General features: G+C 38.0%; 1 protein-coding gene across 5 annotated transcripts in view; it reads left to right on the top strand.

The window, feature by feature from the left end:
- The first annotated feature begins 3,167 nt into the window (after positions 1-3,167).
- Positions 3,168-26,233, top strand: part of LOC115211956 (protein dopey-1) — a 146,656-nt gene continuing 123,590 nt past the window's right edge. For 3 of the 5 annotated variants that reach the window (XM_029780747.2, XM_029780731.2, XM_029780740.2), the window contains exon 1: positions 3,174-3,862. The gene's annotated coding sequence lies outside the window, so the exon portion shown is untranslated. Of the gene's footprint in view, positions 3,863-26,233 lie in introns of all 5 variants that reach the window. The other 2 variants (XM_036503372.1, XM_029780724.2) reach the window with 2 other exon arrangements.

Below are 26,233 nucleotides of genomic sequence, written 5' to 3'. Positions count from 1 at the left end.
CCACTCACAAGGATTTGGTCGGCTGGGGGCTATAGCAGAAAACATTTCCCAAAGTGTGTGCAGTGGGAGTAAATCCACGACCACATGCTAGCGAAGCAAACTTCTTAACCATATAGTCATACTCTACGAGTTATTTATTAGCCAAAACATGGATAAACTCATCTGTAGCATATAATGAACGGTGCATGGCAGAGCTAGGGACTGGCTCCAGTTTTAGGTTTTTTGCAAAATCTCACCATAGAAAGAAAACGAGTAAATTAATAAAACTTGCAATGTAAGTTGTTTTGATATGTTTTGTTGATACAATCTTGGTAGGAATTTTATTTGTATAAAGGAAATAGCTTAGTAATATATAAAGCATTTTTCTGAAGAGCCCCTCTCACAGTTTCTGTTGAAATACAGATAAACTGGATCATGAGTTACATGCCTTGTTTAGTTTTGTTCATTATCTTTCGGGGTGATAATGATACACATCACAACTTTAAAATAATTTGTTTTAATACGTACTTTAAAACCGGCCATGTGTGTATATCTGTGTTTAGATCTCTACTAACACGACAGCTTGTGGAAACTAGTGTGAAAGGAAAGTGATAGAACAGAACCAGACTAACACAAAAAGAGTGGGAAGCAATATGCAAATTGTATCATTAGAAAGAACTCTGACTTAACCATAACTAAAACACTAATTAGTAGGCTTATCCTACCCGAGATTAATTCGCTGTTGTAATGGAGCAAGATCATTTAATACTCGAGTATCGGGTTCAACCCTTGTCTTAAATAGCTTTATTAACCTCAAGCACTGTACTGAGAAGTGGAAAGGAAATAGCAACTGTCATGCTCTTACTGAGCCTATTCTACTTCTACTGTGGCCACATAAGGATCTATAGACATGCAAACAGACTGAAATATGAAAAGAATACTACACGTCCAGACCGTCACATTGTCCCCCATACAAGTTATTGTTGCAAATCGGGGTGTGCAGTGTGATCCTCAAGTAATGGGAGGCATGGTATATAACGGGAACAACGGAAGGCAGCGAGCTGGCAGAAGCGTTAGCGCGCCGGGCGAAATGCATAGCAGTATTTCGTCTGCCGTTACGTTCTGAGTTCAAATTCCGCCGAGGTCGACTTTGCCTGTCATCCTTTCGGGGTCGATAAATTAAGTACCAGTTACGCATTGGGGTTGATATAATCGACTTAGTCCCTTTGTCTGCCCTTATTTGTCCCCTCTATGTTTAGCCCCTTGTGGGCAATAAAGAAACAAGAAGCGTTAACACGTAGGACAAAATGCTTAGTGGCATTTCGTCTGTCTTTAATTTCTATGTTCAATTTGCGTCGAAGCCAACGTTGCCTTTGATCCTTTCGAAGTCGATAAATTAAGTACAAATTGAGCACTGTGGTTGATGTAATCGGCTATACCCTCCTCCAAAATTTCAGGCATTGTGCCTATTAGTAGAAAGGATATCTGGAATGACAGATCACCTGCATGCTATAGATCTGTTTGCTTGATGTGAACTGTCCTGGGTTAACTTAGCCTTCTTTAAATGCCTTTACTGTTTCATTCCCCGAATGTTGTACTCTGTTCTTAACACTTCCATGAGAGCTTCATCTCCAGAACTATAATCATATGGAATTTTTTTCCTAACCACGTTCTCCCGAAAAATATCAACTATTCGACAGCAGATTCAGCCTGAATATAAATAGTGCTAGTTTTGCCAGTCTTGAATCGAATGAATAAAAGCCTTAATTTCACTATTATCCATATTCCTTCATTCTGGAGCATCTTTATAGGCAACTAATTTAGCATCCAGCCATAATCATCAAGTCTGTTTAGTGGGTAACCAAGGCTACATTATCAGCCTCCGTCCTTTACATTTTATAGCTGGTATTTTCAACAGATCGGTGGACCACATCTCTCGTTGTCTCGTGTTTTAGTTGAAAAGGTTGTAATAGCTGCTATTACTTATTCCTGTAAATTAAGTTCTATTTTCATAATCGGTTAGCACCTGATGTATATATATATAATCGATGACTACAAGGCTTAGTTGTGTATGAACCTTTTTAAAAATAAATATACATAATATGGCACGATTAAACCAGCTTGAAAAATTCAAAATATTAATGCAAGTAATACAAAGTAACAAACTAGAAGCATTGGGTTGAGATGGGGGGAACCCCTAAATAATTGCTCGACCCAAAACAACAACCACATCCTCCACAAACACGTCATCGTTTTAATAAATAAATAAAATGGGTGTATACGGATTTAATGACTTTAGTCGTTTGTGCACAATCGTCACTAACCTAGGTCTAAACTATTGAATACTTCCTTTCCCTAAGTGGTGCCTGCAGATTGCCAAATGAAGGATCTGGTTAAACGACATAGCAGAACTTCTCAGCTCCCAGTATATTGGTTGATGTGAGGACAGAACGGTGGACACGTTTTTTTAAACCAAGTGAAACGTGCTGCGTGTAGAGGCTTATATTGAGGGTTGCGAGTCCTTATTTATAAGAGTAACGGATAAAATAGCCATTGTAAGTTACACGTTTCTTCCCATTGATAAGCATGTGCGAAACTAGTTTATTTACCTACTTGCCATTTGAAAGTGTAGAAAAAAAAGCCCCCAAAACACAGAAATCATGAAAGAAATTTATCATAACTGCTTTAGTGATGCGAGACTGGCAGAATGATATATATATATATATATATATAACAAATTCATCTCATTTCACTCCCAAGTCAATAATAAAAAACTGAAAGGCAAGAGCTCGGTTGTAAACCCACCTTTATTCCTATCGTTATTTGCAAAGATTCTGAGGGTGTTAACTGAGAATTCTACATAAAAGGAAGATATAAGATTTTTTAAGCGTATAATTTAATCAGGTAAAATACTATAATTACTCAAGAAAACCCCATATTAAATATACATGAGGAAGTTTTTAAAATTCGTAACAAGAGAAAATGTAGTCTATATATATATACACACATACATAATGTTAGACTAACAAATAGATTAAAATGAAAGTATACAAATATTTAAGAAAATCGAGGTTTGAAATGATGGTGGTGTTTTGGTTTGAATTCCGTTTCCTTTTGCACCGCCCATCGTTGATACCATTACCGGATATCCGTCCAACTCTACAGAGAGGAAGAATGGGTGAGAAAAAAAGGGAGGGAAAAGAAGAAAGACAAAAGCAGAGAGGGGGGCAGGAAAGAGAGGATGATAATACCAAAGAGGGAAAAATGAGACAATACGAGAGGGTGTGTGAAAGAGTGTGAGAGAGAGAGAGAGAGAGCGTAGTGACATCACATGTAATCAACAAAACCAAATATCCTGACATGTCGTGGCTACCTTCAACGCTATCATGTTTCTTGCCTGTCGGGAGCTATTGTTGCTTCCACTGGTCTTAATGTTTACTTATCTATTCAAAATCTCATTATAGAATCCTTTTTTTTTTTTTAAAGTAGTTCACTATATTTGTGTATTCTTCATCTCTTAGCCTATATAGATATACTTCTGTAATTGTATTTCCAATGCACTCTCTACATATTATAATTTCGACCCTGGACACACTCTGACCACAACGCTGCTGTGATTTTACAAATCATTAATCTTTACCTCCTTAATACAAACTCATTTTATGCAGCACATTCAATCAATTTTGTATAAGTTCTCATATAATAACCAACACATTCAAAGTATTACAAACACATCAGTTTATATAACGAGTGAAAAAATACTGCTTTATGTTACTTTGTATGTTTTACACGTTCAATTCAGCTGGTTGACATTTGTTTCTGTTATTTCATGGAATTAATACAATTGTATACCTATTAAAATGGTGGAAATATAATTATTACGGTAAGTTTTGGCACAATATTATAAATATATTGTGCTTTATTATTATAAATATATAAGAAAAAGAACTTGTATGCTGACATCTCTTCAAGAGGTATTTATATCCTTGAAATATATATATAAGTAGCTGAAGCTTCTTGACCGTTTGTTTCTTATAATTTGAACAGACTGAAGGATGATTGAAAATGCTTGTGCTTCTAATAATTATATTTTACTTTTGTGTATTGAGTGCTTTTCTGGTCCGTTTGTAAACAAACGTTCACCACCAACCCAGTGTCTGTATCTATCTATCTATCTATCTATCTATCTGTCCATTTATCTATCTGTCCATTTATCTATCTGTCCATCTATCTATCCATTTATCTATCTATCCATCTATCTATCCATTTATCTATCCGTCCATCTATCTATCTATCCATTTATCTATCTATCCATCTATCTATCCATTTATCTATCCGTCCATCTATCTATCTATCCATTTATCTATCTATCTATCTATCTATCTATCTATCTATCCACCTATCTATCTTTCTATCTATCTATCTTTCTAGCTATCTATCCATCTATCTTTCTAGCTATCTAGCCATCTATCTATTTACCTATCTATCTATCTAAAATTATGCTGTTTATGCGAGTGGTCAGAATGTTTGAATTATATATATATATTTGTTAACGTGTGTGTGTGTATATATATATTGCTTTTTTACTGTTTTTTTTTAAAGTATATTTAAACACTTTTTGTGTGTGATAAGTTTCTTAAAAATATGTTGCATGCCTTTCAAGAATTGCAAGAAAGCTTGCCACAATATTTAGTTGTTTTCTTTTGGAATAATAGGATATTGCAAAAACAGAACAAGTCTTTGGAAACAGTTTCAGTAAAATGTTTGCAGATTTTCGTTTATTTATGGTATTCAAAATAAATTTTGTGTGTATTCATGTTTGGGTATTTACTTTACAAGATTATCTTATGTTAACATTTGTTGAAGTTCTTTTAAATTGTCCTTATTTACTTTTGGTAACTAGGATATTTCGGTGGAGATAACGAATACGCGATCTGACATGTTAACAATTAGTTTGGGGGTTATTTAACCCTTGGTTAACGTAGTTCGGTATTCAGGACTCTGTATTGAGTATTTCACCCGTGACCATCCTGTTTTTTTTTTTTTTTGTTTTTTTTTGCCTTGGCAGTAGTTTGTCTTAGATTACATTAATTAAAGGTGAAATTTGAAATCTCTATAATACTTGAGGCATGGTTTGAACAAGATTTGGCTGCTATTTATAACAGCTCGGGTGAATAGGTAGAAGCCTCGTAGGCTCGTGCACTTTAGAGTTATGAAAACATCCCTCTAAAAACGTAAAGCACGAAAAATAATCGTAAATAATAAAGAATCTTTAAAAATTGATGCAAGTTGATTGTAATGTCGAAAAGAAAGCGAGTAACTGAGATTTCGTTTCATATTCTTGATAAAATGAAAGCGTTTGTATTTCCCAATGAATCTATCAGAAATATTTATTGAAAGTTGATGGAATTCTATTGTTAACTTCCCATCATTGTAAATTTATGAGTGTTATCAAAACAATATTTCTCTTCATAGTGTCTCTCTCTCTCAATATGGGCGTTTATTAGTTTAACGTTAGCATATGCTTATCTTAGCAATATTTCAATAACGGCTATGACTAAGAAGCTAATTTTTAGATTTTAGTGGTTTAGAATGAATACAGACTATTTTCAGGATAATTATATTGTCTCATGCACCCTTTGTTCTGTCACCTTATAAAGATATAGACATAGGCATTCGTTACTGTCTGGGAAGGAAACAAAATATATTTGATGTAATCTCTGAATCAGAAGGAATGCTAATGATGAGGCTTAAACTTATTAACCCATTTGAATTATGTTTTCTTTTAGAAGAATGGTAATGGTACACGTGTGTGCAGCAGTGGTGTGTGGTTATCATAGTGTGTGCACTGAGCTATCTAGTACTCAACCTGACTCTGCTCTAACCTCCCCCACCAATAAAAACATTAGTCTTTTTCTATAAATAGCACAGATTGCAAATAGAATTGTCATGCATAAACTGAGCTTTTGGTTATGCATACATTTAAAAATAACGGAAACACTAAGATACCTTTTCCAAGGTGGTGCTCCAGCATGGCCACAGTCCAATTCCTGAACCAAGTAAAAAAGAAAAGGAATAAGTCACTTGTAATTCTTTGATTATATCACACACTGAGCCTCTTTGTTTCAATTGCATTAGTGCATTTTTTTATTCTGTAATTTTCATTGAAGAGGAAACAGAGGCTACTTTAATCAAGGAAATCATAAAACTGGGTGAGCAGTTCAACACAACTTACCAAGCTAAACTATTCCTGTTGGTTACTGAAAACAACAGCAGATAATTGTTACATCAACAGCCTCAAACTTCCCACTTAATCTTTATTTCTGAGTATCTCTGCTGGGTGGTTGGTGTTAGGAAGGGCATCCAACTGTAAAAACTGCCAAAACAGACACACAAGTCTGATGCATGCTCCTGCATGGTCAGCTCCTGTCAAATCGTCAACTCACGCCAGCATGGAAGGCAGATTGTTAAACAATGATGATGGTGTATCATATTAAATTAGAAAACAGATTATACAGCAAGAAAATCACTTAAAGAATTTTCAATGACTGTACATACATACATACATACTTACATACATTCATATCTATGTGGTTAAGAAACTCATTTCACAATCATGGGATTTCGGTTCAGTCCCTCTGCATGACATTTTGAGTGTCTTCTACTCCAACACAGGGCTACCCCAATGCTTTTGATTGAAGTTGGTAGATCAACTAAGCCCTTCAAGGTGGTGCTTCAACATAACAGCAATGACTGGAACAGGTAAAAGAATGAAAAGAAAAGAATGTGTCTCCCCATAAAAATAAAAACTGGGATATGCTGGTGGATTGTCACTGACCCTTAGGTCAGTTGTGATAGTACAAACAGGATAACTAGAACCCAAAACAAGTGTATGTGTATAGTAAAGACACAGGGCCTCATGGTTAGGGCATTGCATTCACAATTGCAAGATAATGGTTTCATTTCCTAGGCTGGCAGTACATTGTGTTCTTAAGCAAAACACTTCATTTCACATTGCTCCAGTCTACTCAGCTGTAACCCTGCAACAGACAGGCATTTTATTCAAAGGGGAATGTTGGCCTGCCCAGCAGGATGGCATCATTCAAAAGCTACTACAACACAAGGATGTGCATTGTGACCAGCGGTGTATAACAACATCTGGTAGTCTGGCTGATACAGTGCTACATTATTTTTAATCAGCAACAGTTAAAAAGTGACCCAAGGGCTAGGAGTTTGTTGCATGATACTTTATTTTGTCACTGTCCCATTTTCTGATAGTGCCAGGGCATGATACAACTAGGTGAGCAGTGCTATCTAAAAATTACTACCACAATATAAACAGGATTAGATCTTTCATTATAGTATTGAGTAAGCTTATTTATGGTAATATGGCTGTCTTCGGTGGATATACAGCACACCCAGAAATATGTCCCTGATGTGTAGTCACTTTATTTAACTATCTCAGTTATTTACTAATTATTAATTATGAAAACTAATAACAGAGAATGTGAAGATGGTTCAGATCAATTTGAATTTTGTTGTTTAACCCCAGGCTACATCTGATTGAGCAGATGGTCCAGCCAATATTATTTTGTCTTGATTTAAAGTGTATAAGGGGCTGCATTTTCCATTGTGTTTTCAAAACATTAAAATATTATGAACTAATTGTTATTGTTGATTAACCCCATCTCAACCCAGATTGTGTAAACCTCTGATCAAAGGTATTTCATGTCTTTCTTTCAGAGAGTTGGATTGGATTTGAGGGTATTTGACTGTTATTTCTAACAGATCGATTGTTCACATAGAGGCTTCCTCTTCAGCTCTAGCATTAGGAAAATATATTTGGTTCCTGTTATTTTTTAACCCCGGGTTGTTGTTTATCCCCAATAAAAGGCATTTCAGTCATGATCATTTTTAGTGGTATTTGGCCTAACATTATTCAAAGTAATGGGTAAAATGGACAGTTTGAGGGAAACTTGGTTAATATTTCTGATAGGTTGAGCAATCCTGGTTCATTTTATAACTGATGTGACTCATATCCTTTTGAGCTATAGGAAGTGAATATCTGAATTCTGTTAAAGTTTTACATTCAGATTACTTGAATGCTGTTTGCATTTAAAATACTCATGAACTTAAATTCAACAAAATGTTGAACATAAACCGTTGTGTACTATAAAATGTATCTGTTAATAGAAAGATATTTTTTACACACTACAATTTACAAGTTTTTTTATTCTATTTAATGATATCTTAAATACAAGTTACAACTGTTCTTTATATATATATCATCATCATCATCATCGTTTAACGTCCGTTCTCCATGCTAGCAAGGGTTGGACGGTTCGACCGGGGATCTGGGAAGCCAGAAGGCTGCACCAGGCTCCAGTCTTATCTGGCAATGTTTCTACAGCTGGATGCCCTTCCTAACGCCAACCACTCCGTGAGTGTAGTGGGTGCTTTTTACGTGCCACCTGCACAGGTGCCAGGCGAGGCTGGCAACAGCCACAGTCGGATTGGTGTATTTTACGTGCCACCGGCACGGAAGCCAGTCAAAGCGGCGCTGGCATCGGCCACGAGTCGGATAGTGCTTTTTACGTAATATATATATATATATATATATATTCCTCTGTTTATGTCAACTGATTCCAAATAACTTTAGATAAACAAGTGTAAGCACAAAGTTTAAATGAAATGTATTTGGGCAAAACCATATTGGTGTTTTCTGTTTTATTAGTTACAGGAAAGAGGATAGTGGTCATAAACTTTATTACTCCTCTTAGTTTAAAGTGTTTGATGTTTTGTTAGAAAATCTGTAGGTCAGCATCTACAGCAAAGGCAAGGAAGGCATTCCAGTTTTCTGTAAGAATGCCTAGAGTGAGATCTGGGAGAGCATTCCAGTTTTCTGTGAGAATGTCTAGAGTGAGATCTGAGATATGAGATATGAGAAGTGGAGGTGGTTTGTGGTTTTCAAGTTTAGAGTAGTAGAGGCCAGTGTAGTAACAATAGATGCAGAGAGAGAAGAAACAGCTTATCTGCGAGTCAGTATGTGTAATTAAGTTGGTGAGCAGCTTTTTTAATTTATATATATATGTATGTATAAAGAGAGAGAGAGAATATGAAGAAAGTCGGAAGGTATGAGATGAATGTTTATTTCACCAGTAGATATTCATAACACTGATTTGATTTACTGGATTTCAACTGCATAGAACTCTACATTACACTACTATGTATCAGTTGACTGTGGTTTGTTGCCTGGTCTACTAAAGGAGCTTTTTTTGTGATTACCACTGGATTAGATAAATCCATATATTGTGTATTAAATTTGTGTGTGTATAGCACAATACTCTTGTTTGCCAGCTCCTGCATCCAAAAGAAAGCTATCCTTTGCCAGCATGGAAAACAGACATTAAATGATGATAATTTTGTTTTAATGTCCACTTTTCCATGCTTGCATGGATCATATGGGATTTGTTGATAAACTGTCTTTCCTGTCACTGACCCTCACCTGTTTCCAAGCAAGGTAATGTTTCCCCATGACCAGGCAACTTTTCAAGAACGATTGGAAACAAAAGACACTACTTGTATGGTGGTGATGTTCATTTACATCATGTGAAGTGAAGGCCAGGAGACAGTAAAACATATGGCTTAGTCAGGAAGAAAAACAGTTTCTTAAAATTTTGCAGGCTCTGTATGATTGATGTGATTGATACAGCTAATGTTCATCTTGAATGGGCAGGAAAGGAACTTCAGAAGGAGCAGAGACTGTTGTGATAGCAATAGATTACACAAGGTGAGGAGACCAGAATGGCTGTAGGTTATAAATTGTATGTTAGCAAAAGGGTTATTGCTAATCAGTTAGATAGCCTTCTTTTGGATGCAGTCTAGATAGTTGGTATGTTTTGATAGTAGAGTCCCAGATATGGGAGCTGTATAACATTGTAAGTCTTACTGAGCTTTGAAAGAGGTGTCAGCAACTGATCAAAGTTGAAACATATGTTCTGACCTTAATGAAGCAATTTTTGCTATTATATTTGTAGGGTTGTTTGGAAAGTTTGTTTTTGCCCTTTATCCAATCTAAATAGCCTTATAGAGATGCTTTCTAGGATGTTTGTGTGTGTGTGTGTAAAGCAGCAGCTATTGTGGGAGAGTGGGGTGCAGAAGTTACATGGAGTATTTCTGAGAAAAGATTTTTGTTGCTGTTTAGTCCCAGCTCAGCTGTCATTGTATTTTTCTAGGATGGTGGGTGAGATTTGAAGGTTTAGCTGCTATTTTTAGCAGTTTGAGTTATAGGTGCTACCTAAGCTCTCTTAGTGAAAAGTAAAATGTGAGTGTATATTGTTAGAAGTCACTGTGAGATCTTAATTTACTGGTGGAAAAGCCTATGGACATAACTGAATTATGTATGCACTACAGTTGATACAGGATGAGTTGCAGTTATCCCCATCAGAGCATAGTGTGATGTATCAGACAGACAGTGCATGAAATAAGGGAGTGATAGTTCATATGCAGGCAACTTTACCAAGATGTTCTCATGACTGCTCTTGTAATTGATTTTTAAGGGCAAAATTGACTGCTGCTAGGTGGTGTGGTTGAGCAAGTCCCACTCTCACTCTGAAACTATATGTAGTTGCTGAAGAGAGAGATAGACAGAGACATCATCATCATCATCGTCGTTTAACGTCCGTTCTCCATGTTAGCATGGGTTGGACGGTTCGACCGGGGTTCTGGGAAGCCAGAAGGCTGCACCAGGCTCCAGTCTAATTTGGCAATGTTTCTACAGCTGGATGCCCTTCCTAACGCCAACCACTCCGTGAGTGTAGTGGGTGCTTTTTACGTGCCACCTGCACAGGTGCCAGGCGGGGCTGGCAACGGCCACGGTCAGATTGGTGTATTTTATGTGCCACCGGCACGGAAGCCAGTCGAGGCGGTGCTGGCATCGGCCACGAGATAGTGCTTTTTACGTACCACCAGACCAGGGATCCTGGCTGGTTCAATTCGATTTCGATTTCGCTTGCCCCAACAGTCTTCACAAGCAAAGGGGGTTGGCAAGGGTGCCTGTCGTACGGTCGCATTGGAGTATTTTACGTGCCACGGCCACGAGTCGGATAGTGCTTTTTACGTACCACCAGACCAGGGATCCTGGCTGGTTCAATTCGATTTCGATTTCGCTTGCCCCAACATGTCTTCACAAGCAAAGGGGGTTGGCATGGGTGCCTGTCGTACGGTCGCATTGGAGTATTTTACGTGCCACGGCCACGAGTCGGATAGTGCTTTTTACGTACCACCAGGCCAGGGATCCTGGCTGGTTCAATTCGGTTTCGATTTCGATTTCGCTTGCCCCAACATGTCTTCGCAAGCATGGGGGGTTAGCATGGGTGTCTGTCGTCGGATGAGGTTCTATATCGACTTCGCTTGCCTCAACCGGTCTTTGTGTCCAAGGGAGGAAAGGCATTCATAAGTGGGCTGGGCTCATTGTCCTGCCTGGTCTTCTCACGTACAGAATATTTCCAAAGGTCTCGGTCTCTGGTCATTTCCTCAGTGAGGCCTAAAGTTCGAAGGTCGTGCTTCACCACCTCGTCCCAGGTTTTCCTGGGTCTACCTCTTCCACGGGTTCCCTCAACTGCTAGGGATTGGCACTTTCTCACACACCTATCTTCATCCATTCTCGCCACATGACCATACCAGCGCAATCGTCTCTCTTGCACACCACAACTGATGCTTCTTAGGTACAACATTTCTCTCAAGGTGCTAACGCTCTGTCGAGTATGTACACTGACATTACACATCCATCGGAGCATACTGGCTTCATTCCTCACGAGCTTACGCATGTCCTCGGCAGTCACGGCCCATGTTTCGCTGCCATGTAGCATGGCTGTTCGTACACACGCATCATACAGTCTGCCTTTTACTCTGAGCGAGAGGCCTTTAGTCACCAGCAGAGGTAAGAGCTCCCTAAACTTTGCCCAGGCTTCTTATTCTAGCAGTTACACTTTCAGCGCACCCACCCCCACTACTGACTTGGTCACCTAGATAACGGAAGCTATCAACACTTCTAGTTTTTCCCCCTGGAAAGTGACGGAAGTTGTTTTCTGCAGATTTTCGGAGGTTAATGCTCCCGAGCATCTGCCACATACAAAAACTATCTTCCCAGTTAGCCTACCTTTGACATTGCTGCACCTCTTATGTGTCCATAGCTTACACTGGGTACATCTTATAGAGTTTCTACCTACACCTTTTCTACAGATCGAGCAGGGCCATCTTCCTGAAGATATTTGTGGATTGTCTACCTTTCTACTTATTAGTACTTTGGTTTTAGCTAGGTTGACTCTAAGGCCCCTTGATTCTAAACCCTCCTTCCACACCTGGAACTTCTCCTCCAGTTCTGATAGTGACTCAGCAATAAGAGCAAGGTCGTCAGCGTAGAGGAGCTCCCAGGACAGCCTGTCTTGAATTCCTCCATAATTGCCTGGAGTACTATGATAAATAGGAGGGGGCTGAGTACTGAACCCTGGTGGACCCCAACCTCTACTTTGAATTCTTCTGTGTACATGTTGCCAACCCTAACCTTACTTACGGCATCTCTGTACATGGCTTGCACAGTCCTCACCAGCCATTCATCTATCCCTAGTTTCCTCATTGACCACCAGATAAGGGATCGGGGGACCCTATCAAAAGCTTTCTCCATGTCAACGAAAGCCAGGTACAGGGGCTTATCTTTGGCTAGGTATTTCTCCTGCAGCTGCCTTACCAGGAATATAGCATCAGTGGTACTTTTCCCTGGCACGAACCCAAACTGCATCTCATCTAAACTAACTCTCTCTCTAATTAGTTGGGCTATGACCCTCTCCGTAACCTTCATTACTTGATCCAACAGCTTGATACCTCTGTAATTATTTGTATCTAGGGCATCACCTTTACCTTTGTAGCAGTTGACTAGTATGCTGCTGCACAGTCATTGGGTATGACTCCTTCGTGTATCACCTGGTTGACTATACGGGTGACTAGGTTATAGCCGACACTGCAGATATTTTGAGCATCTCTGCAGTAATTCCTGATGGGCCTGGGGCTTTCCCTGTCTTCATGCTTCTAATTGCCTTAGCTACCACGAAACTATCAACTCGGATAGCTGGTCCCTCTGTAGGGTCAACATTCGGCAGACTCTCTTTATCCCATTCATTTTCTCATTCAGTAACCTTTCATAGTGGCGTCTCCAAGCTTCTCTCTTTGCATCTCATTTAGCGCAAGTGAACCATCCTCCATGCAAACACATTTCTCTCCTACCACATCACGATTCTCTCTCACACACTGTCTTGCAACACGAAATACCTCAAGTCTTTCATCCTCACGGCGCAGGACATTGGAAAATTTTCTCTTATCTGCTTCCCCTCTGGCTAGATAGACCTGTCTCCTAGCTTCCCTTCTGGCAGTCTGATACCCTTCCTGCTACCACCGTTCTTCCAGGCCTTCCAAGCCTGTTTCTTTTGTCTAATAGCCCTGTCAACAATATTGTTCCACCACCACGTTATTTTGGGTCTTAAGGGGACTTTGCACCAGCCACAGATCTGGTCAGCGGCTTTCAGCAGGTTGTCCCTTCAGAAACGTCCAGTTGTCTTCTACCCCATGTGTAGCTATACCCCCTTCCACTTCGTCAAGGCTTCAAGTAACATATCTCTAAATCTCTGTCCATTCGCAGGGGCTTTAAGCTTCCAGACCCTTCTTCTCCATGTTGGTCGTCTTCTAGTCGCCCTCTTAGTCCTGATCCTAAAGTCACTAACTACCAGTCTATGTTGTGGGTTGCATTCTTCGCCTGGGAAGGTTTTGGCATTTTTAAGCAGACATCTTTCTTTTTCTGGCAAGGATGTAGTCGATTTGGCTAGTATGCCGGCGCCGATCGGTAGGTGACCAGGTGGCTTGTGGTTTCCTGAAGTTAGTGTTGCAGACTATAAGACTATTCGCATCGCAGAACTCAGCAGCCTGGTTCCCTCCTCGTTGCGGGAACCATAACCGTAGCCTCCATGCACGCCATGGAAGCCCCCAGCATGTCGTCCAACATGCCCATTGAAATCACCAGCCACAAAGAGAAGGTCCCTGTCGTTCGTCGATGAGGTGGTCTGCAGTAGGTGTCATAGAAACTGTCTTTCTGTCCATCGGGTAGCCCTGGCTGAGGGGCATAGGCCGATATAATGGTTGCTAATCTATTATGAAGCACTATTCTAATCTTAAGTATTCTGTCACTTACTCTGATTACCTCAATTACTCTATCTATCCATTTCTCAGCGATAAGTATACCCACGCCACCAACCCCGTCAGTGTTCCCTGCCCAGAAAATCTTGTGTACTGTGTTCCTTGCCTGTGAGGACCCTAGCAGATCCTCCTCTCCACCTTATTCTTGATACAACACATACATCAACACGTCTCCGTTCAAGCATTCTCGACTATCTCGCCAGACCTACCTTTCAATTGCCAACGTGAGGGTGCCCACCCTGAGAGTGTGGGAGGTGTGGGCCTCTGAGACCCTGGGATGAGGGCCGCAGTGTTCTGTACCTGAAAAGAAAGCTTGCATTTGCCAGATATCATACTGAGACTCTAGACTACAACCTGCATAAATTTCAAAGTTTTTGCGCTATATGATCACAATAAACCCTACAGGGGTGCGGGGGGGGGGGTCAAGAAAGATAGAAAACAGAAACTTCGGTTCTGGTGGATGGGTGGGAGGGCGGGGTCACCTCCAAGGAACAACAGGTTTAAGTTAATACGTAGGGAATTTTCTGCGACAGAAATACTGAACATCTAGAACTTCGGGGTTCGAGAAGAACGTAATATATAAATAGAGAGAGAGAGAAAATATTTCGTAGGGAATTTAGGGTATTTTGGGGAAAGGAATACGACGAAGGAACAACAGGTTTAAGTTAATACGTAGGGAATTTTCTGCAACAGAAATTACTGAACATCTAGGAACTTCGGGGTTCGAGGAGAACGTAATATAAATAAGAGAGAGAGAAAATATTTCGTAGGGAATTTAGGGTATCTTTGGGGAAAGGAATAACGACGAAGGAACAACAGGTTTTAAGTTATCGTAGGGAATTTTCTGCAACAGAAATTACTGAACCTCTAGGAACTTCGGGGTTCGAGAAGAACCGTAATATAAATAGAGGAGAGAGAGGATGGTGATAAAGAGGTGGTTGTTTGCAGTGGTTTCCAACACCTTTGATAAGCTGGAAGTGTTGGTGGTTTTCTTCTCTTGGGAATAAGACAGTGCAGTGTGATTTAATATTGTGATAAATCTTTGTAGAAGGAAACAGATTGAAGAGGAGTGTAGTGAGGCTTGGAGATAACCTCTAGCATCTACTTTGAACATGATAGAAAGGATACTCAGCATAATGAATAAACAGATAAATATTTGCCCACTTTATGATGTGTATGTGTGAAGTTTGAAGCAAATGAAGTGGCTTTATCGGCAGATATATTACAAAGCCGTTTTTGTTGAGGAGTAGCAGATAGGAAGGGGCTTGTTGACTGGGTGATATAGCAAAGCATCTTCTGCTTTTCCTGATGGTCCTAGCAATGCTATGCATTAAAGCTTCATTTTCTTGGTGGTCCTCTTCAGGTGTTTTAGGTAGCACTCATTCAATTGAAAGCATGAGATGAAACTTTCCTTTTGTAATGGAGCATGAAATGAAATAGAAAAATATAAAGTGTATGAAAAACCTGTTGTGATGTTTAGGATATTTCATCATTTAAGGTTGATATTAGTTAACTGAGCTAAGGGAATGAGCTTGCTAGGAACAAAGGTTGTGATTGATGCAACAAATAATAAAAATTATATTTGGATCATTGATTTAGAAGTACAGTTCACAAAGACATTTTTGAAACTCTTACTTCCTTCAACTGAGAAGTTCATTCCTACTGAAACTGACATTAGCAGGTTAGAGATTTTTTTCTTGTTTCCTCATATTTCATAAGGCTTTCTTTGACTGTTTATCCTGTAAAATATGCTATGTTGTATGTTACTGAAATTTGGAAGATATGGCCTATTCAAACAAGAATGTGTAACCAACTGTTGGAAGATGTGAGATTAGACCTAGAATGTTGAAGTCAAGTACTAAATAACAAAAGATGACAGTAAGTGGAATCATTCTTGTAAAGCAGACCTGGCTGTCCCTTATCAGCATATCAAACTGAATCATTAAGATGATTACATTTGAATAAATAAATGTGTAAATGATAGACTCATGACTAGCTGAAACTAATACTGCTTTATATATATATATATACATAGGGAGAGAGAGAGAGAGAATATGAGGGGGTTTAGTTTACTTGTGACGTGATTAAAACGAATAGGTACACTGAGTAAGTGCTATAGTTGGTTGTCCATTTGGTTCCAAGTTCACAACTGAGGCTGGATCTAGGGATCTGTATTAGGGTTCCATTATAGCAGGTATATATATTAGAGGAAAAAGCAAAACTAAGGCAGAACAAGTATCTCAAGTCATTTAGAATAAATAGGTGAATTGTGAAGTCTTAAAACCATTTCTGGGATAAATCAAGTGGTAGGTTAGCATCTCCACACATTGGTTATTCCATCATTAAAGACAAGGTATGAATGTTTTAGACATGGAAAATTTAGTTTACAAGGAATAAAATATATTCACAGTTTATAAGGAATAACATAGAAGAATAAAGAGTAAAGGTAGAAAACAGGTGGGAGAATAATGTTCACCACTCCTCTTTTTCCAGAGGATACCCATATTCTCTGGATATTCCTTATAAACTGAATATATTTTATTCCTTGTAAACTGTAAATTTTCCCTGTGTAAAATATTCATACCTTGTCTCTGATGACGGAATACCCAGCACATGGACATGCTAATCCACCACTTAGGTTATCCCAGAAATGGGTGTAAGACTTCAAATTCACCTTAATTTAATTAAATTATTATGAATAACCTGAGATACTCATTCTGCTTCAGTTTTGCTTTTTCCTATAATATATATATATATATATATATATATGTGCACATACATACATACCTGTCCGGTACAAGGCCAACAGTTTTAAAGGATGAGGTTTAAGTTGATACTATCAATCCCACTATTTGACTCTTGCTGTTTTTCATTGATGCTGAATGTATGAAAGATAAAGTCATCTTGGGCAGGACTTGAACTTAGAATGTAAAAAGCCAGAACAAAGTTCTACCAATTCTCTGAGGAGTTCATCACCCTTTTGTTTTGTATATATTGCTATGCCTCAATTAAATGCATAACAATATATAAACCTACATCAGAGATCACAAGTTTCCAAGGAAACAATCAGCTGTGTGTATTTATTTACTGAAGTATTTAAAGTTTATTTTTGATTTAAGGATGCAAATGAAAATTTTTTTTCTTTCATAATGTACTATTTATTTATTGAATACATTAACTTAAATAATGATTTCACATTGTTACTAAATTCATATCAGTGAGCGGGGTGGCTGGTGCACATTGATGCCTTCGAGAGGTAGGCCCCAAAACGGTGCGCATTCTCACCTGATGACCCCAGACACTTGCTGGCTTCCGATATGTGGAGTTCTCAACTGGTAGCACTAGCATGTGCAAGTTGTTTGTAAAATATCTTTGTTTTTTAAAAAAAATTTTGAAGAATCTTAAAAGTAATGGTTTATATTGATAGCTGTTATTTTATCACTGATAAATATTTATAATAGTCGTGTCATTTATTCATTAGAAAGTGGCACATATTTACACGAATTTACTCTTTTTGTATCCACTTCATGGTAATGGTTTACACATAAACAAAAGCAATTAGCATATTTCTCAATAGCAATTGGGTCATTGCATTGTACAAATGTCACACATATGAATTCTGTTATTATTCTAGAGCTATTAGATAGCATGGCATTAATTGATATCAATTTGGTAAAGTTTTCCATTATTACTATTGATAATTGCAAGAAACATTCAATTATGAGTGGTTAGGTTTTTTTTTGCATAGTATTTAGTTAATAATGAAATTGATATTATATACAAAATATTTATTTAACACTAGAAGTTCCAGATACGTTTTTACTATCTAGAGGAACCAAGGAGCCACTCCTAACCTCTTAAAATATATTTTTTCCATATAATCCTTAATCCTTCAGCATTTAAACTGGCCATATCTGGCCCAAATATGTTGCCTGTTTTATGTTCAAACTGCCCAGATCTAGACTCTCACTCCTACCCTGCTACAATATCATTCTAAATATAGACAATAACATCATCAAGATCTCAAATTTATGAGATGATACATGACTAATTCAAAACAATATGAATAAATAAGCTTTACATTCAACAGTAATTTGAACACTAAAGGGTTAAGATTTTTCTTTTTTACCATGGGATTGTTATCCTTCAATTCTACCTTATTATTTTACAGTTTGCTGTCATTTGGCATTATAATTCATGACTACTTAAATTCAAGGAAGCAGCTTGCACTCATGAAAAAAATCTCACATGAAATTTATTCTGAATGTATGGTGTAAACATTGTAACTTCTTAAAATCAATAAAAATCTGTTCAAGGCATTCACTATTCATGTGCATTTGATGCACTTTTTATTAGTTCAATTTTCACTCTTATGTGAGCACAAAAACATGCTTTATTGAATGTCTGACAAATGAAGTGAGACTTATTCCTACACTTGTCCATCTGGCAATGTTACTGTTGTTTTAGGAGAGGGCCAGTTATGGAGTGTCTGTCCTTGTCATTTTCTTGCAGTCATTCTGATTTCCAGAAGCTATCTTAGGAAGAGTTTGAAATATGCTTCATAATCACATTTTCTATAAGTGACTCGACACAGGCATTCACATTAGGGACCATTTTTAACTGCATGGTTTTTCTAGATAGGTGTGCAAATCCTAAAAAAAACTACATGAAATATCAAATAATAAAATTCATCAAAGGAACAGTTCCAAAAGTCAGGAAAGCCCCACTTGCTAACTTTTGTGTGCTTATGTATGCTTTTTTATGCTTTGTGTATTGATAATTGAAATGGATCAAAAATGACTGCTTGGTATTCTAATGTTGATAGTGAAGAATAATAAATATTTGATGATTTAAACAAAAATGCTGTCTTGTACAAAGCTCTTTCTGCCTACTCTTGTACAAATGTTACCTTTAGAAGTTTTGTTTGTAATATATCGAACAAGGTTTTTTTTTTTATTTCAGCCTTTGCTGTTATTTACATAATATGCATGCATGGCTTCCCAGTCACAAAGTTTCAGGTTCAGTTCTACTATATAGCATCTTTGTTGAGTGTCTTTTACTGTAGCTCTGGGATAACCACAGCCTTGTGAGTGGATTTCGTAGATGGAAACTGAAAGAAGCCCATCATATGTATGCTGTATGTTTGTGTCTCTTTGTCTTGACATTGTGTGATAGTTATGAGTGTCCCTGTGATACAAGTAGTGCCATTCATTTCCAGTGTTCTACAAAAACATGTCTGACTATGGGGAAATATACCTTGCTTGGAAACAGGTAGAGCATCCAGCCATAGAAGTTCTGCCTCAATAAAGTCTGTCCAACCCATGCAAACGTAGAGAAGTGAATGTTATGATAGTGAATATAATTTAATGCAAAGCCTTTCCATCCCTAGCCACTCTCAAGATCTATTTCTATTGTTCAACCCCTCTCATTATGTCAAACACTGCCTCCTGGCTTACGTTAATTTAGTGTAGTCTACTCTGTTGCAAACATTTAAAGTATATTATTGTTCTGAGAATAAGTTCCTTCTTCAACCAGTCTTGAAGGCCATGTAAAAAGTCATGAGCACCACCTTTCTTTCTTTGATTAAAACATAAAAGCCCTGCAAGAACTGAACTTCATAATTTTTCATCCACCTTGTGTCAGTTTTTTGCTTTGTCCCAAATTGTCTCTAGTTGAGCAGACCTGTGATCAAAAGGCATTCAATTGCTGAAGCACTTGGAATTAACAGAAAAAACTCCCTCATGGAATGTGTAAAATCTATAAACAAAATAGTTCACTCAGACTAGCTTTACTCATTATGATCCAGTTATTAAAATAGTGGAGTACAGATTGAAAAAACAATTAGATACTATTTCTTGTAGGTTTGCTCACTGCTGCAATACATAAATCCACAGTGGTATCAAAGCATTTCACAGCACTTGAGATATTTCTGTTGCTAATATTATCTATCTTCATGTGTGTAAGCATGGTTGTGTGGCTAAGAGGCTTGCTTTCCAACTGTGCAGCACCTTGGGTGTCTTCTACTATAGACCCATGCAGACAGAATCTGAAAGAAGCCCACTGTATATAGGTATTTGTGTATGTTTTTATATATACCCTTGTCTTGATATTACATGATGGTTGTAGATTAGTGTGTTGTTCATTTCCAGTCCTTCATATAAAACAAATCTGACCATAGGAAATATTACCTTGCTTGGCAACTGGTGAGGGTTGGCGACAGGAAGGGCATTGGGCCATAGAAAATCTGCCTCAATAAATTTCATTTGACCCGTGCAAGCATGGGAAAGTGGATGTCAAATGTTGATGAATATGTCATGCCTACAGACTGCCATCATAAACCTCCATGCCAAAACCTGCAAAGTCAGCATTTTTCATAGGAAAGCTACAGCTGTGGTTTCTATGTGTCTTCTGTCTGATTATGTAAGTTTCTTTATTAGCCTCCTGCTCTCTCAAGCATATCCTTGAGAATCAAGGCTTACTTTATCCTATCCTTAGGCAAGGAGACAGATTCATGTGATATTGTGAGTACACAAAATAGACCTGTGTGAAACATGACTAGAGGCCAGACCTCTTCTGAGTTCTGGCTGCTTTAGCCACGGAACTACCTTCTGTTTTATCCTTAACTGGGGCCCTTGACATGTACTACCACCCCGTGGCAGAGCATAACTGAGTAGTGGTGACTAAAGCGTAACTCCATACTTGCCAAAACTGAACTCCCAAACCAGAGCCTCACCAAATGTGGCTTAATGTTTTTGCTCAGGACAATAACACTTTTTCACTTTTTTTTTTCTATGCTATTGCTTTAAACTGAAAGCAATATTAGAAGTGCAGGCAAAGTTGTGTGTCTGAGAAGTGTGATTCCTGTCCATGTGGTTTTAGGTTCAGTCTCACTGTGCAGCACCTTGGGTTAGTGTCTTCTACTATAGTCCCTGGCCTTTTGAGTGAATTTGGTAGAATGAACTGAAGGAAGCCCATAGTGTGTATGTGTGTGAGTGAGAGAGTATGGGGGGTGCTGAAAAGTTCCTGGCTTTAAGGGTATCGCAAAAGGCCTGGTTGGAGGCTTAAAACAAACAGGACTGCTGCAATAGCTGTGTGATTGTGAGAGGGGAATATGTCGAATAAAATCATAAATAACTAATCCTCATCTATTTTCTTTTACCCAGAGCCAGGAACTTTTCAGCACCCCCTCATATATATGTCCTTAAATCCTTAAAAATGTTTCAGCCCGAAGGCTGCGGCCATGCTGGGGCACCACTGCTGATGTATGTGTTTGCATTTGTCCTTATCTAGATATCATGTGATGCTTGTGTAAGTGAGCACCATCATCATACTGGTGAGATAGTTCCTTTTCAGTCCTCTGTGAAAAACATGCCCAGCTATGGGAAAATATTACCTTGCATGGAAACAGGTGCAGGTTGACAAGAAGGGCATCTGGTTCTAGAAAATATGTCTCAACAAATTCTGTCTGAACCATGCAAACATGGAAATCTTAATATTAAATGATTACAACCTTTTATTTATTTATTTTTTGTACATATTATTCACTTGTACATAGTATGTTAGAGGCTTCTGTTGAAAAATGTTTTTGAAAACCAAACAATCTGTATTATTCAGGTCTCGTATTTGAAAGCAATGAATCAAAATGTTTTGAATATTGTTGAAAGGTTTTCATGTTTCACATGCTAACCTAGCATGCTAAGACAAGTGTTTTTACAGTTAAGTGTGTTTTTGCTTATCTCAAGTTGTTAGACAATTTATCTCCCGAAATGGCCTGATATAGTTGGCTCTAGCAAAGTTTAAACTTTGATATTATTGGAGTAGCATCTTAACCACATGACTAGTCACTCCCTATTTCTATTTATTTATACAAAATGGAATATATATTTATATATACGTAAATACACACACATATGTATATTTATATTCATGTGTGTATGTATCATATATATGTCATGGGGAGGGGTAGTAATGTATCAACAAACTTAACTGAGTAATTAATACTGCAGATCAGGTACAAGGAACTTGTTTTTGTTTGGGTTTTTTTGGTGTTTTTTTTATGTATTTGATGGCTACATTGAATTAAGTACAATTCAATAAAATTGCATGAAGGAAAAAAATGTCATATGGAAAGTGTGATTTCATTTATTGTGAAAATATAGATAGTTAATTAAACTGTTAACTAATTTAGTTCTATATTTAAGAGATGAGGAATTATGTACATTATTTGCATTTGATGGATATTTGTCCTCATCTTGTTTGTTGTTAACATGACATTTCGGCTGATATACCCTCCAGCCTTCTTCAGATGTGTTGGGGAAATTTCGAACCTGGGTTCTCATTCCTAAGGTCTTTTTCGATGTTGTTCAGGTCACTGCTTGGAATTGAACTCGGAATCTTGGGGTTAGTAGCCCGCGCTCTTAACCACTACGCCATATGCCTGTGGGCACATGGTGTAGTGGTTAAGAGTGCAGGCTACTAACCCCAAGATTCCGAGTTCGATTCCAAGCAGTGACCTGAACAATACTAATAATAATATCAAAAAAGACCTTAGGAATGAGAACCCAGGTTCGAAATTTCCCCAACACACCTGAAAAAGGCTGGATGGTATATCAGCTGAAACGTTATGTTAACAACAAACAAGATGAGGACAAATATCCAACGAATGTAAATACTGTTAACTAATTTTTTTAAACATGTTTTTTAAAAATAATTTAAGAGCATTAAATATCATATGTACTCAATAAAGATGTATTCATTAATACAAAATCCAGATTTCTTTTTGGAAGGCTGCATCCCCCCCACACACACAGTCCCCATTCTAAATATTTTAACTGGATACATATGTAAATTAAGCACATATGTGCTTACCAAAGTTTTTCCCTAAGAAGGAAGGCATTAACTGTTAAAATAGTTTGAAAATAAAATATAAAAGCTGTATATTTTTGTAATTTTACTTGAGTCTTCTGAGAATCACTAAATATACTTTTTATATTAATAGAATGTTTTGGTATGTAAATAACATGAAGAATATTTTAAGATTGTGTTATCTCCTTATTACTTGGGCTGAAACCATTATTCATATACTGATTATATTTCACTATTCTCAGTCTCATATCATCATCATCATTGTTTAACGTTTGCTTTCCATGCTAGCATGGGTTGGACAATTTTGACTGAGGTCTGGCGAACCAGATGGCTGCACCAGGCTCCAATCTTGATCTGACAGTTTTTACAGCTCGATGCCCTTCCTAATGCCAACCACTCCGAGAGTGTAGTGGGTGCTTTTTACATGCCACCAGCATAGGAGCCAGTCAGGCGGTACTGGCAATGACCTCACTTGAATCTTTTTTTACATGCCACCAGCACAGAAGCCAGTTAGCTGCTCTGGCAATGATCACGCTCAGATGGTGCTCTTGGCACTCTACTAGCATGGGCACAAGTGCCAGTAAGGCGACGCTGGTAACGATCACACTTGAATGGTGCCTTTTATGTGCCATGAATATATAATGGTAATATTTTATTACTTGGAAATTGCCATTAGTGTTTAATTTCTCTGGTGTTGATCTAGCACAGTGGATTTTCTTTATGTTCAGTTTTTAATCATCATCAGCATCATTTTAGCATCCACTTTTCCATACTTGCATAGGTCAGATGGAGTTTATTGAGAGGGGTTTTCTTTCGTTGGGTGCCCTGCCAGTCGTGAATTGTCACTTGTTTCAAGGCAAATTTAATTTCCCCATTCTCAGACATGTTCTAGTTGAATATTGCAAATGAATGACACTGCTTGTATGACAGTGACACTCATTTTACAACTATCACATTATGTCAAGATGAGGAGACACAAACATACTCACAGACACACTCACACATGTATACAATGGGCTTCTTTCAGTTTCCATCTACCAAATCCATTTACAAGGCTTTGGTCAGCATGGGGCTATAGTAGAAGACACTTGCCTAAGGTGCCACACAGATGTTCTGAATCTGGAGCCATGTGGTTAGGAAGCTAACTTCTTACCATGCAGCTATTCCTGGGTCTCTTATTATTTGAAAATTGACTTTAATATTTAATTTCTCTCGTGTTGGACTAGTTTAATGGACTTTATCCTGTTTGCTTTCTGTTTAAGCTTTGCTTAATATTCATGAAATAATGTTTAATAATGTTTGCTTTGATGTATGAGAAAGAACAATTGGTCTTTATTGAGGAAAATGCTTTGTGATTTTGTTGTTGTAGGGTTCCTTTGTTTCTCTCTGCTTGCATCATTTCCAAAGTATTACTCTGTAGGATGGGTCATTCAACTTAAAAGATGTTGACACTGGAAATTTAAAAGATAATAGTAATATTGTTATAGGTACAGGCATGGGTGTGTGGTAAGAAGTTTACTTCCCAATCACATGATTCTGGTTCAATCCTACTGCATAGCGACTTTGTGCAGGTGTCTTCTGTTACAGCCCCAGGCTGACCAAAGCCTTGCAAATGAATTCGGTAGACAGGAACTGAAAGAAGTCCATCGTGTATAGATATATGTGTGTGTTTGTGTGTCACTATTTCCTTGCTTTGATGTGGCGTGATAGTTGTGAACAAATGACATCATCATGCAACATTGTTCTTCATTCCTAGCATTCCATGAAAACATATCTGGTTATGAGGAAATATCTTACTTGTAAACAAATAACAGTCAGCAACAGGAAGGATATCTGGCTATAGAAAATCCATCTCAGAAATATCAATCTGACCTATGTAAGCATGGGAAAGTGTGATAAGAAGCTTCCTTCCCAACCACATGGTTCCAGGTTCAGTCTCACTATGACACCTTGGGCAAGTGTCTTCTACTATAGTCTGAGGCTGACGAATTCTTTGAGAGGGATTTGGTAGATGGAAACTGAAGGAAGCCCATCATATGTGTGTGTCTTTGTGTCTGTGTTTATTCCCCATCTTTTGACAACTAGTGTTAGTGTGTTTACATCCCTTTAACTTAGCAGTTTAGCAAAAGAGACCAATAGATTAAGTACCAGGTTAAAAAAAAACAAAAAACAGTATTGATGTCAATTTGTTCAACTAAGATTTTCAAGCTGGTGCCCCAGCATGGCTGCAGTCACATAACTGAAACAAGTGTAAAGACAAAAGATAAATAAACCCAATGCTCCTTCGGACATGTTTTACAATATTGCTTCTTGAGTTATCCCAAGGCATTCTAATGGATGGCACCTATTTGAAAAATACTGATTTAATTATTTAATCCAATACCAAATTTTCTTGTTGATAGGATTTCATTTTATATTATCAGTTGCTTTTGAATCTTTCATGCGTGATTAATTAATTTACTGCTTCATCTGAAAAATTAGCATTAGTTTCACTTGAGTGACTAGCATTAAGAGCACTCAACTATAAAGATGCACATTATGTAAATATGTGCATTGGCAGAATAAACCATTAAGGAAATTTGTGTTTAATAAATTTTATATATATATATAGGCGCAGGAGTGGCTGTGTGGTAATTAGCTTGTTTACCAACCACATGGTTCCGGGTTCAGTCCCACTGCATGGAACCTTGGGCAAGTTTCTTCTACTATAGCCTTGGGCTGACCAAAGCCTTGTGAGTGGATTTGGTAGACAGAAACTGAAAGAAGCCCGTCGTATTTATGTATATATATATATGTGTGTGCGTGTATGTTTGTGTGTCTGTGTTTGTCCCCCTAGCATTGCTTGACAACCGATGCTGGTGTGTTTATGTTCCTGTCACTTAGCGGTTCGGCAAAAGAGACCGATAGAATAAGTACTGGGCTTACAAAGAATAAATCCCGGGGTCAAGTTGCTCGATTAAAGGTGGTGCTCCAGCATGGCCACAGTCAAATGACTGAAACAAGTAAAAGAGAGTATGAGGAGATGCTGAAAAGTTCCTGGCTTTAAGGGTATTGTGAAAGGCCTGGGTTGGAGGCCCAACCTTCCGAGTTCTTTTACTGGGCTTAGAAAAATTGAAGGACCACTGCAATAAGTGTGTGAATCTGA

This window comes from Octopus sinensis, linkage group LG1 (assembly GCF_006345805.1).
Source record: "Octopus sinensis linkage group LG1, ASM634580v1, whole genome shotgun sequence".
Classification (NCBI taxonomy): Eukaryota; Metazoa; Mollusca; class Cephalopoda; order Octopoda; family Octopodidae; genus Octopus; species Octopus sinensis.
This window is presented reverse-complemented; position numbering and strand designations above follow the sequence as displayed.